General features: G+C 35.3%; 1 protein-coding gene across 2 annotated transcripts in view; it reads right to left on the minus strand.

Annotated features, from left to right (window-relative positions):
- Nucleotides 1-13,352, minus strand: part of CDH12 (cadherin 12) — an 896,151-nt gene that overhangs the window by 26,566 nt on the left and 856,233 nt on the right. The gene's annotated exons all lie outside the window — the stretch shown is intronic.

Below are 13,352 nucleotides of genomic sequence, written 5' to 3' on the forward strand. Positions count from 1 at the left end.
GCAGATTCAGAAGGTTGAGAGGGAAGGAAATAGAATAAACAATAGAAGTTGACAGCCTCTAATCATTTATAATAATAGCATTTGGTGCATCTAAATCAGTGGTGAAATCCATTTTTTTTTTAACTAATGGTTCTGTGGGTATGGCTTGGTGGGTGTGCTGTGGCTTGTTGGGCATGGCAGGGGAAGGTTACTGCAAAATATCTATTCCCAACCCACTCCAGGGGAAGGATACTGCAAAATTCCTATTCCCTCCCCACCCTTGGGGGAAGTATATTGCAAAATCTCTACTTCCACACTACTCTGGGGCCATCCAAAAGTGGTATTTGCCGGTTCTCCAAACTACTCAAAATTTCCGCTACTGGTTCTCCAGAACCTGTCAGAACCTGCTGGATTTCACCCCTGATTTAAATCTACTCTCAGGAGTTATCTCTCTGCTTGTAACCAAGAAGCAATGATTGCTTTAACACCATGTTAGAAGGCTAAATGGAAAATAATGAAAGACTTGAGTAAAAATAATAATAATAGGGAATATGTAAACATTTTAATTGTATTTCCAATAAAAGCATTCAGAATTGTGTTATTGAGTGCAATTCCACAGCCTTTCTCTTCCCCGGAGAGATCGTCATAATTTAAAACATTTTTTATCTCAATCAGTAATTTGGTTACTGCTGCTTTTAAATCTACTTTATTTGTTTTATCGATTGGAAGTGATTTTAATGGAATATAAACAAAAATCATATTGACGAGTCTTGCACCTAAACTGAGTTTTCATATTATTAATTATGCAGAAATCTGAGGCTTGGCATAGACTTGTTTCTTTGGAAACAAATTACTGAGTAAACACTTGAAGGAGTAAATAAATCAGTCTAATCAAAAGCACCAGGAATACCCAAGATTTTTTATTCGTGAAATGGAAAAGAAATAGTCACACATTCACTATTTTGGGGAAGTATTTTAAATGAATCACAATAAAGGCTGTCCGAAAAAGCAGGAGATCTGTGCACTGGGCAAACCTGATAAGAATAGTATTATTATATATATAAAAAAACAGGTATCATAGAAGTTGCTGAAAGATTAATGGTTGACTTTAGCAAAATACTGCTTCTAATGGCATTTGAATGAAATACAAGGAAAAACAGCAACTACTAAGGATAAAGGCAAACATGCAGAGAATTACAACATATTACATTACCATTATTTAACATAATACAGTTTAAAATAGGCCCAGGATTAGTGAGAGATAATTCAGAAACAGAATCATAAATTAAATCAGTTATTAAATTTGTGTGCATAGAAAATGATAGCCTAGAGTTTACAAAATTTCTCAATAATAATGATGATGATGGTGATGATGATACTACTACTACTACTACTACTACTACTACTACTACTAATAATAATAATAATAATAATATAGAGGTTTTTTAGTTTAATGTATGTCGTATGAATTTGGTGGGTTTTGGGTTCAGTTGGATGATTTACTATTCATCATGAAAATTCAAATGTCTCTTCTGAATCCATTGAAATGTAATTCTAAATAAATGTTCTTAGAAGTAAAGCTAATATCAGTGCCAACATGCAAGTACAAATAGATGTGTGACAATACAAAGTCATAGGTTATGAAGTGCTATTGTTGCAGTGATCTTATTCAATGCCTTATTTAATGAAGCAAATATTTGCAGACAAAGTAATAAGATTAAATGAAACAACTCCTTGAAAAAAAATAGAATTCTGGGAGATGGAGTGCTTATAGGAAAGAAGGTCAACAATGTAAAGACAGCACTTGTGATTGTATAACTGATACCTTACCATTTTTTGTTTTGTTTTTACATGTTGTTCTTGCTGAAAGCAAATAGTAATGCATCAGACTCTAACTGGGTTCACACAATGTGTTGATTTAGTTAATTTCAAGAACAAACCAAATTTGGTTAGGTTCACATGATACATTAAGACAGTTGTCCCCAACCTTTCCAGCTTTGTGGATTGGTGATGGTGGTGGCAGGAGAGAGATGAGGAGAGAGGATGGTTCAGTGCAAGTAGAGCTGGGCATCTCAACTGCTCAACCACTGCTCATGTGACCCAGTTCTAAATAGACTGGGGCTTGGTACCAGATCACTGCCCAGGAGTTAGGTACCCCTGCATTAAGACATAAGTCATGATATCATAACAGGACTGTGTGACATGCTAATTGAAAGCAAACCAAGCATACAACAGCTTAGCATAATTTCTGAACTTTATTTATTTATTTATTTAGTAAAGTACGTATTGGTAGTATACAAAGATATAACAATGTTTATATTGTTACTAGTAAGAAAGAAACACTAGGACAGGGGATGGTAGTCATGCTGGTGCACTTATGCACGCCCCTTACTGACCTCTTAGGAATTGGGTGAGGTCAACAGTGGATAGTCTAAGGGTAAAGCTTTTGGGGTAAGGTGATGATACTACAGAGTCAGGTAGTGAATTCCATGCATTAACTACTTGGTTACTAAAGTCGTATTTCTAGCAGTCAAGTTTGGAGCAGTTTACTTTAAGTTTCTATCTGTTGTGTGTTCGTGTGTTGAAGCTGAAGTAGTTGTTGAAACCCCAAACCCAATTACCCAAAATCCTTTGCTTTTATACTGCCTGGAAGTGACATCACACAGCAAAGAGGTAAAGCTGTAAGTTTATTTCCTTTTACTATACAAGTCCTCTTGCCTTCTCAGAAATCTCCCAAATATGGCATCTAACCACGGGTTATCCACTCTAATGTCTTCCTCATCCTCCAACTGGGACCACTCCCCCATTGTTATATCAGCTCCCTCTAATAGTTCCTTGGGTTCACTCAGGTCACTTTCCCCCCTCACTCTCATTCTGCATCAGTTGACAATCCCACTGGCCCAGGGTATCCAGAGGGGACTGGCTCATCCTCCTCAAGATCTGATATCACCAGAGGTGGACAAGAAGCACTCACAACCGGTTCCAGACAGAGGAGCTGTATTCATGGATTGGTCTGGCGAAAGTTTGTATGCTCTGGTTAGTAGTGTGAGATTACTGGAGCAGAAGCTATGTAGGATTATGTTAACAACTATAGAAGCCTTTTCGGCGATGTTGTTGCAGTAGGCTTTGGAACCTAGATCATTTGATATGAGTATTCCAAGGTCTTTTGCAGAGTGAGGGCCATCTGTAAGGTCTTGTTTATTTAGCTTGTATTTGGTGTTCTGATTCTTTTTGCCAATGTATAGGAAAGATAATTTTTTTGCTTGAGATTTGGAGTTGCCAGATTTTTGACAATTCAGACACAAAGTCAAGGTCTTTTTGGAGAGTAGCTGTGTTATTGGTGGTGTTGAAAAGTTTTACATCATCAGCGAAGTGAACACAATTGCTTGTAATGTGATTGCAAATTTATATAGAGTATGAAGAGTGTTGGTCCTAGTATGCTGCCTTGGGGTATAAAACTTAGTATATTTTTAAGATTTAATTACAAGCCCATTAACTTCAGGTCAATTAACTTGAGCTGTCAAAAATGTACCATCAAAATAGCCTCACTATGGACATGGTTTTGCTGAAAACTGGAAATAAATGAAAACAATGTAAATGCAGTATAGTAGACAAGTGCCTAAAGTATGACCATGGGCAGGCAACTCTTGCAACTTTGAATCTTAATTGTAATTATCCCCAGTGAGATCCATGGTAGCTTCAAATGTTGATTAAGCAACCTCTCATAAGTCAAGAATTATCTGTATTCAGTAAATGCCCTATTGTTAGTAGTGAATCCAAATGATTTGCTGCAAGTGTTAGATTGAATAATGTAACAAGGAGCCATGGATTTAAAAATTAATACACCAAAGACCAAGGCAATAGAATTAATTTTTTAAAGTTATACTTAACTGGCAAAAAGGAGATACAGTACTTTAATATACTTTCATATAATTTTGACTAAAAGTGGAGAAATGGATGGAGAAATGATCTGTAAGTTTTGACAGAAATGTAGTGAATAGCATATTGTGTTTTTATGTACAAAAAGGAAGGACAAATGTTAAAGGAAGGGACAATTGCATTATGTTTGATTTGATAAATGGAAATGAAAATTGGGGATGGCAAGCGAAACATAAAATTAAGTGGAATTCAGTGGGAATGTAACAGTTCAGAATTGTACAGCATATGGTAAAATAAAAAGAAAAATCCCAAAGAATGGATAAGCCCTGAATTAATGTAGATTGAATACAAGAGTGACTTATCAGCATGGAACAAATACATGAAAATAAATTGGCCAGATAGAAAGAGTAAATTATTAAATCACAAAATAAATATATGAAGGAAGAATTGACATCCTTTTCTCTCTAGCATATTCTACTATAGACATAATGAAAATGGGAAAGGAATAATACTAAGTTTCCATACAGTCAGCTCACTCATAGGATTTAGCAAGTTCAAGACTAGAGAGTCCAACTTGCATTGAGGCATGAAAGGCTGTTGGAACCAGGCAGAAGTCAAAGAAAGGGCAATAGAACACAATGATTCAAAGAAACTTTACATTAGTTGGCTTCCCATAAGTCTACCTGGGAACTTACTATTAGTTTTTAAGATCAAGTTCTTTTCTTGATTAGCATTAAGAGCCCTCATGAATTCTATGCTGTTCTCACTTTTTGTTAGCTACAAACTGCTTACATACATTTTCCTCCTGTTTGTTCTCATTTATATTATATTGCATTATATTTTAATATTACTTCATGTGGAAAATGATATATAATTTGTTTCATAGTAAATGCACCATCCTACAATATAGCATACAAGATTCAATGTTTGTGGTGCTGCATTTTACTTAGGACAAGAACATTATTACTCATTGGAGGCCTTCTGAAATAACTGGATCATAACAAATTTCTGGGAAAAGTTGGAGAAAATTATCTCAGTTTCCTCAGCACCTTATCTCTTCTCAATCATCTAATCATCTAAGTGATGAGGTCCAGGTCTGTCCCTCTGCTTTGCCAAGATACAATTTGTGAAGTCTCCAGTATTAAGAATTTGCAAAGTTTGGGCAACCACACAAAGAACATATTTAGCAATATTTTCTTGGGCAATATATCCCAAGCATAAAGTCAAGGAAGCTTAAGCACATGGTTGAGATATAAGGACATACAGAAGAAGAAATTGCAATGGCTACTATTAGGATATGGTCAATTTAATTGACTAAGAAACCCTGGATATCTTCTATGCAATTAGTTAGAGCTTTCAAGAATTTTTTAAAGCAGCAGTAGCTAAAACCTGGTTCTTATATGGGCCACAGTCTGGTACTTGCAGGGATATCTTAATCTTCTTCCCGTGAGCAATAAATGCCCCTATTTTAAAAGAAATACTGTACATTTAATACAGCTAATTCTATTCCAAGTACAACCTCAGGTATTCATTTTTTATATGGTTCATGTAGGAAGGTGCCATACTCAACAACACAAGATAAAGCTCCCTTGTTATAGCAAGTGAGCCTTTCCCTGAAAATAATTGATTAGCTAATTTTATCTAATATTTGATTATGAATGATTATGATTATGAGCCGGGGTGGCGCAGCAGGTAGAGTGCTGTACTGCAGGCCACTGAAGCTGACTGTAGATCAGCGGTTCAAATCTTATCACTGGCTCAAGGTTGACTCAGCCTTCCATCCTTCCGAGGTGGGTAAAAATGAGGACTCGGATTGTGGGGGCAATATGCTGGCTTTGTTAAAAAGTGCTATTGCTAACATGTTGTAAACCGCCCTGAGTCTGAGGAGAAGGGCGGCATAAAAATTGAATAAATAAATAAATAAATAAATAAATAAATAAATGAATGAATGAATGAATGAATGAATGAATGAATGAATGAATAAATAAATAAATACATGAAAACTGTGAGCTCACTATACTTTTGTATTAATTTGCTGAATAATCTGTTTACACTAAGGTCTGTGTTTGTACCTAAAAAAGCTTTTTAAAATGCATGCCAACCTAGAATCTGTGAATACTGAAATCTTTAAAGTTTGAACTCAATTATTTCTCTTTTGTTTGTTTTCCTCTGGCTGCTTGTGTGACAGCAGATATGATGTGAGCTACTCTGACCTGAGCAAGCACGGTTTTACTGCAAATGCCCAAGATGCAAAGTGTTCATTTGATTTGACAGGATGCAAAAACTAATTTACACAGATAACCCTAGAGGTTCAAAGAGTCAAATGAAGCAGAGTGAGGGGAAAACAGTTGCTAATGTTTCCCAGAGAAGAAGACATGTCACGTCTCTTTTCAAACAAATTTGTCTGTGCACAGGAGAGGTGAAAAAGTGACTACATTGCAGTCATCAACACTTCCTAATTGCTATCTAAACATTTCATCACTCACCACCCTGTTTTTCTTAGATGAATTGTGCATTTATTAAATAAATTGTCTTGCCAAATTTGTTGTCATCTTTTATTTCTCATTATGAATTCCATAATGCATCAAGGTATTTTTCCTTCCTTTCTTCCCTCCCTCCCCCCTCCTTCCCTTCCTTCCTTCCTTCTTTTCTTTTTAAAGCATATTAGATTGTGATGATTCTCAGGCTGTAATAAGGGAACAAAAGACAGAAGGGAGAAAGTCAGTCCTCCAATGTCAAGAGATTTCTCAGCAGATACCTTGGTCAAAGATAATAATAGGTGGAACCATTTTATTTATTTATTTATTTTATTTATTTATTAGTTGGACTTGTATGCCGCCCCTCTCCGAAGACTCGGGTCATACAGAATGAATGTCAACAAGAGAAAAAAATATTAGAATGTATACCAATGAGAGAATGCAGGAGAGAATTTGCCATTACACTGTATTGATCCAGAATGTTTATCAGTGTCAGTACAGGATAAATATATGAAAAAGGTATCATACATTTTGCCCTATATACAAAATTTTGAGTATTTCTGAACCTCTATTACACTTTTATACTCTATTTCTAAAATAATACAAATTGTTTTACTTTCCTATATAATTAAGAGTACACCAAAAGTAAGATTCAACCCACTTCAAGATGAAACTTCAAGATGAAAAAAGAAATTAAAAATTGGTTTTCATGGCATATGGATCCTAAACCTGACATAGTGGAGATCACTCCCCTAAAGTCTAAAAATATGTAATGACCTTGTTCCGTCCATTTTGAAATTACAGTACATCTTTTCAATTTGCTCTTCTTCTAGCGTTCGAGTTTTCTCTTAACACAAACCTGATGGTTTTGTTCTTCACCTAGTTAACACTTGCTTTAAAAAAAAAAACTTTTCTGGTTTTGTCCAAAAAAAGAAAAATATACTCAGTATTATCAATCATCTTTTGAAAATATGCTCCTTTTCCCCTATTTTTTAAATAAGTGGATTTCCTTTCCACTGTCATTTAGCTATTATCTCCTGATTGTCATATGTCAAAGCTAACATATTTGGAAGTCTTCGTCCCTTATAGAATATGATAAATTATTAGGACTTAGTGTTTCTCCTGCTAACATGAACTGTTTTGGATTGTTTTGCATTCTGCTGTTATGCCATCTGTTGCACAAAGCACAGATCTATTGTCTTGTTTCTTTTTCCTTTGTTTTGAAGATTATAGATCAGTGTAATAGGCATTGTGAAGGCTAAAGCTGTGTCTGGGAAGTATCTGAGAGAAAATGAATTAATTTGCAATAAAACTGCACAGCACATTATATTGGTGATTGTATAGAGAAAAGCATATTATCTTCCTAAAGACCTATTTCTTTTCTACCTCTTTCGCCTATTCTACTTGCAAGTTTTTCTAAAAATATTCCAAAACTGACACAACAGGCCATTTACCTGACAAGGCAAACTCGATCTTTAAAAGCTAACACAGCATAATGGTTGTAAGACACACTCAGAAGTTGTAATCACATAAAATTGTCAGAGGGTAATTTATGATTTTATCAACATCTATTTATTGACTTTCAATTTAAATTAGGGACATAAACCTTATGTAGTAGTGAAGTTTAACACATCATTAACTAAGGCCTGAATATATTTTCTGTCCCTCATTTATACCAGGGAATAAATAAGAAAAAACAGTTTAATAAATTGGCTACTACTTAAAAATCTTGAAAATTACAATTTTTTGTTTTTAAAAAAAATATCATTTAAGTGCCAGTACATATTGTACATATTGTATTTTTCGGAGTATAAGACACATCTTAGTTTTGGGGGAGGAAAATAGGGAAAAAATAATCTGCCTACCAGGTTATCTGTCTAGTCCTTAGTCTGGTCAGCTTCAGCACATTAGTTTGCTGGTTTTGAGCCCATGTGTTTGTTTTTTATCCCCTGGTTGGGGATAAAAAATAATTTCTAAAATACTTCACTTTTCTCTCTCTTCAGAGAGAAATAGTGAGAAAATCCAGCAAAGAGATGACTGCTTCGCACAGACAATTACTTCACTCGCTAGCACCTTGTTAGAGCTGGAAAAAAGGCGAAAGATTGATTGCTAGGAAAGCATGGAAGATTGCTTCACTCTTTGCACCTCTTTTTGGCTGAAAAAAGGCTCAGTTAATTGTCAGAGGGAGCAGCAATGAAAGAAGCAGGCAAAGGGAAGATCGCTTAGCTACAAAGCACGGAAGATCACGTTAGGACTCAAATGTTAAGCCTCTTTTAGTGGGGGAAAAGGTGCATCTTATATTCTGAAAAATACGGTAAGTGTAAAATGTTAGGGTATAACTAAAGCATTTTTATTCACATAAATAGAACCATCTATTTTTATTTATGTGAAAATAGGTAGTCCTCATTCACTGATCAGAACTGGGACCAGTAATTTCAATACTGAGCACCATGTCACTAAGTATGTGACTATTTCACATGGACAACTTCACTTCTGCTTCTGTGATTAAGCGAATCATTATGGTTATTATATGATAAATCACACAACTGTAACGTGTGCTTTCATTGTTGCCTTTTTTTGTTGATTCTGCTTATCAGAAAGTACTATAAAGCAGGGGTTGATAACCTTGGCAACTTTACAACTTGTGAACCTCAACTCCCAGAATTCCTCATCCAGCGAATGCTATTGCGTGCTTAGCATTGGTAATTATGACAGAGAGAAAAAAAACCCCAAGTAAATCTTTGGAAATCCTATGCGGAAAAGTCAACAGACAATATGATAGTTCTGTATAGAATTTCCATCTATCTCTATCCCTTTGTCTAGTCAGTCAGTCAGTTAGTCAGTCAGTCTGTCTACCTGCCTGCATAGCTCTCTAGCTATCACCTGGAAATTTTATTAGATTTACATGCCATCCTTTCTTCAGAAGCTTAAGAATGAGTAAATGGTCTTTCACCCATTCTCATTTTTATAAGATTATTTGATAATCTATTTACATTCTTATATGCATTCATCTTTTTCTTGGCTGTTACTGTTAATTATATTCATAAGAGTTTAGGGTTTTTAGAATTTGTCATATTTCTCAATATCAAAAACAGGCAAATTAAAATGAATAAATAGTGCTTCTCTAAAGCTGTAAATTTCCTTTTTCTAGGAGTAAATCTTCAGGAATACATTCCTGTAATTCTTAATAATTAATAACATTCTTAATAATTGTGTCAATTATTTTATTAATCAGTCTCTATAATATTTTATTACTTGCGGGACTCCCTTCTGCCGTATGATTCCCAGGGACCGGTTAGGTCCCACAGAGTCAGCCTTCTCCAGGTCCGATCAACTAGACAATGTCGCTTAGCGGGGCCTAGGGGAAGAGCCTTCTCTGTGCAGTCCTCGGCCCTCCGGAATCAGCTCCTCCTAAAGATTTGTACTGCAACTCTCCAGCGTCCTTGCCTTCCAAAAAACTCATTTATGCCACCAGGCTTGGGGCAATTAGATCTTAGCCCCCTTGCCAATGAATGTTTGCATGGTTGTTGTTTGAATGGGTATGATTGATTTTTAACATAATAGGGGATTTTAGACCAGTTTATTCAGTTTTAATTAATTGGATTTAGCTATTGTATTCTATTGTTTCTTTTATATGTTGTAAGCCACCCCAAGTCCTCGGAGAGGGGTGGCATATAAATCCAATAAGTAAGTAAGTAAGTAAGTAAGTAAGTAAGTAAGTAAGTAAGTAAGTAAGTAAATAAATAAATAAAAATACATTTCACATTTTGAAAAAGAGAATGTAGAGAAAGTACAGAGAAGAGCAACAAAGATGGTAAGGGGTCTGAAGGCTAAACCATACAATAAATAGCTAAGGGAACTAGGCATGTTTAGCCTAATGAAAAGAAGACTCAGAGGAGACACAATAGCAGTTTTTCAATACTTGAAAGACTGTCACAGGGAAGAGAGCATTGATTTATTCTTCATGGCACCTGACATATTCTTCATATACCAAGAAGCAATTGGTCGGGGAACATTCAACTTGGATATAAGGATTTAGTCATTATACTATAAGCTCAGACACTTTTGGATTTGTGTGTAAATTCATGGTACATTAAAAAAAAGGTACTGGTACACATATATCTTGCATTGTCCCATCTGATTCCCACTGCAGATGCCTCTAGAACCTACACTACTAAATAGAGCTTGCAATATTACTATTGGGACATCATAAAAACCCTTATATTGTTTATAGAGATAATGTAAGAATGCCTTGCTGCCATTGAAGTCTGACATGAGATGTATGATGAAATCAGCATCCATCTTTAATTTATAATTTTTTGGAGAAAATGAAATAAATGTAAACTTTTTCTTTCCTGTCCTTTCCAAAGGTCGTTGCCCCCCCCATCCCAACATGCAAGGCTTATCAGATAAGTCAAATAAGCCTATGCTAATAACTAGACTTATCGAATCTAATAAATTATTTATTTATTATTATTATTATTATTATTATTATTATCATCATCATTATTATTATTATTATTATCAAGACTGACTGTGCTGTCTCATTAGGAAGAGGAAAGGGAGATAGAGGGAAGGATGAGTGAAGAATGGTGGGATGACATTCTAAGCATACATATGTACATTCATTCATTCATACATACATACATACATACACACATACATACTACTACCAGCAGAATCACCCAAGATCATTCCACCTCTCTAGTGTAACTATTTCTCCAAAAGAGCCACTGACAATCTGGCCTTCTTCTATCACTTCCCCCATGTGACAAACCTGAGCTATCTTGATCCAGGACTTGGGGCCTTTTCCACCATCTCACCAATCAACATGTCCTCTAAAACCAAGAGAGAGGTTGGTCTATCTAGTTTTTCTTTTATGGCAGCCAGGATGCAATATCTAGGCCAACAGTAGCCATTCTCTCTTTCCTGTGGTGGCAATCTCCTAATCTTTCTTTCTGAAAGAGTGCAGCCTCTTTCCCTTGTAGCAGCTTTATTCTTACTGCACCCTCTCTTTTGTCTCTTTTTCCTCAGCTTCCCCTAAATTCTGTTTTACCCTGACTCTTTTCAAGCTGTCCTTTCTTTAATCACAGTTCCCTAAAGCAATCCTCTTATTCCTCCTGCTGGGGACTATCTTGCCCAGGAGTGGGGGTGGGAGATGTCCCTCAGGTTCTCTTCCTGTCTCCATTCCTGGGGCAAGGCCCCAAGCAGGTAGGCAACCAGGAAACATTATTAATAAAGCAAGCTACAATAGCTAAAGGATACAGGCACCTACATCAGGCAGTAGTAATACAGAAAGATGAAGGAGGTGGATGATCTTTTAGTCTCTTTGGCAAAGGCATCCATTCATACTGTTTAGGAACAAGCAATGGCAAATAAACTGGGTTCTTTTTAAACAAAAAATAATAATGGATAGAATACAACAAAAAAAAAAAGATTGAAAACATTGTACTGTATTATGAGATACTCAGATCCGATAGCACTCAAAATGCTACCGAGAACAGCTAAGGAGCTTTTTAGAATACAGTACAATGATGTTTATGGTGTTACTAGATTAAAAGGCCTCTTGGGTATGTAACTGTTGATGTTACCATACTGGAAGAGAAAATCCAAAGCTGCAAAGACTGAATTATGATGTGAATAGCTAATGTAAAAGCATGGTAAGACGAATGCTCAACACAGTGAAGATGAAATAACTTCACATTGACATCTCAAGCATCAGTGAATTGAGGTCCAGTGGGAATTCACATTTTCTGTCAAAAGATCAACTGTTCACTATGCAGAACATTGAAAACAAAGTAGCAGCTATGTTACTTTTGTAGTTATGAAGGGTATAGCAATAACAGAATTTAACAGAATAACAGTTAGGAAGGGTATAGCAATAACAGAATTTAAATACAATGCAAAAGTATTGTATTGCAATACAATACAATAGTGATTGAATAATATAAATTTGTGGACAGTTCTTTACCATGACAATTAACCACATCTATAATCCAGTCACTGATGCAGAAGATGAGAATGTTTGTCAAAACTTTGAAATAAACTATGCTTATGGAACGCCAAAGTTGGAAATATTGAAGAAAATGTAGTTGTATTCTATGGTTTAAGAAACCAAAATGAAGCAGGATAACAACTTGTCAAACTCCGTCAATTCATTTATTTCTTCACTGCTAACACTATCTTTAAACAACCAAAACAATGCTCTGAACATGGAAATGATATACAGTATAGATGGAGTACATGGAAATCAAATTGACTATGCTATTGATACATTGAAGTGGATGAGTTCAGTTATAGCATCAAAGACATGCCTCAGGTTCTGATTGTGAAGCAGATCACAAACTATTTATGTACAAGTTCCAAGTTAAGCTAAAGAAGAAGAAGAAAAGGCCATATTGGGCATATACAACTGTTTAAAGGAGAACATCAGGAATTTCTTTGAAGTTCTGAACCTCAGTGAAAAAGAGCCAGAGGACATGAGGAATGAACTTTAAAATGTTATGAATGAATGAATGAATGAATGAATGAATGAATGAATGAATGAATGAATGACAGAAGATGAAGAAACAATGTCTGAATAAACCAGGGAAATTCACGAGAAGCCAAAGCCAAAAAAAAAAAGGCTTGGGGAAAAATTTAATAAAGCATTCAGATCCTTCCCAACATAGCTGTTAAAAATGACAAGCACTGGATTTAATGACATGAACAAATGATATATGAAGAGGTATACAGACATGCAAAAGAAAGGAATTTTTTTTGGTAAAGATCTGTAACTTTTTTAAAAAGTTCCAATCTTGAGCTAATATGTTAAAAGATATGAAAGAACAAATTCAAAGAATCAAAATGTAAGATACCCTACAAGACATTCCTTGCTTACAAGAATCTCAAGTGCTAGATAAGCACTAATAGAATATTCATGGAAATATGGTAGAAGAATCCAAGGAGACCATCTGATGACTATAGATATTGTGGAATTAACAATTAGAAGGCTCTCTTAAGGCACAAATGACCAGA

The sequence above is a fragment of the Erythrolamprus reginae genome, chromosome 3 (assembly GCF_031021105.1).
Source record: "Erythrolamprus reginae isolate rEryReg1 chromosome 3, rEryReg1.hap1, whole genome shotgun sequence".
In the NCBI taxonomy this organism is placed as follows: Eukaryota; Metazoa; Chordata; class Lepidosauria; order Squamata; family Dipsadidae; genus Erythrolamprus; species Erythrolamprus reginae.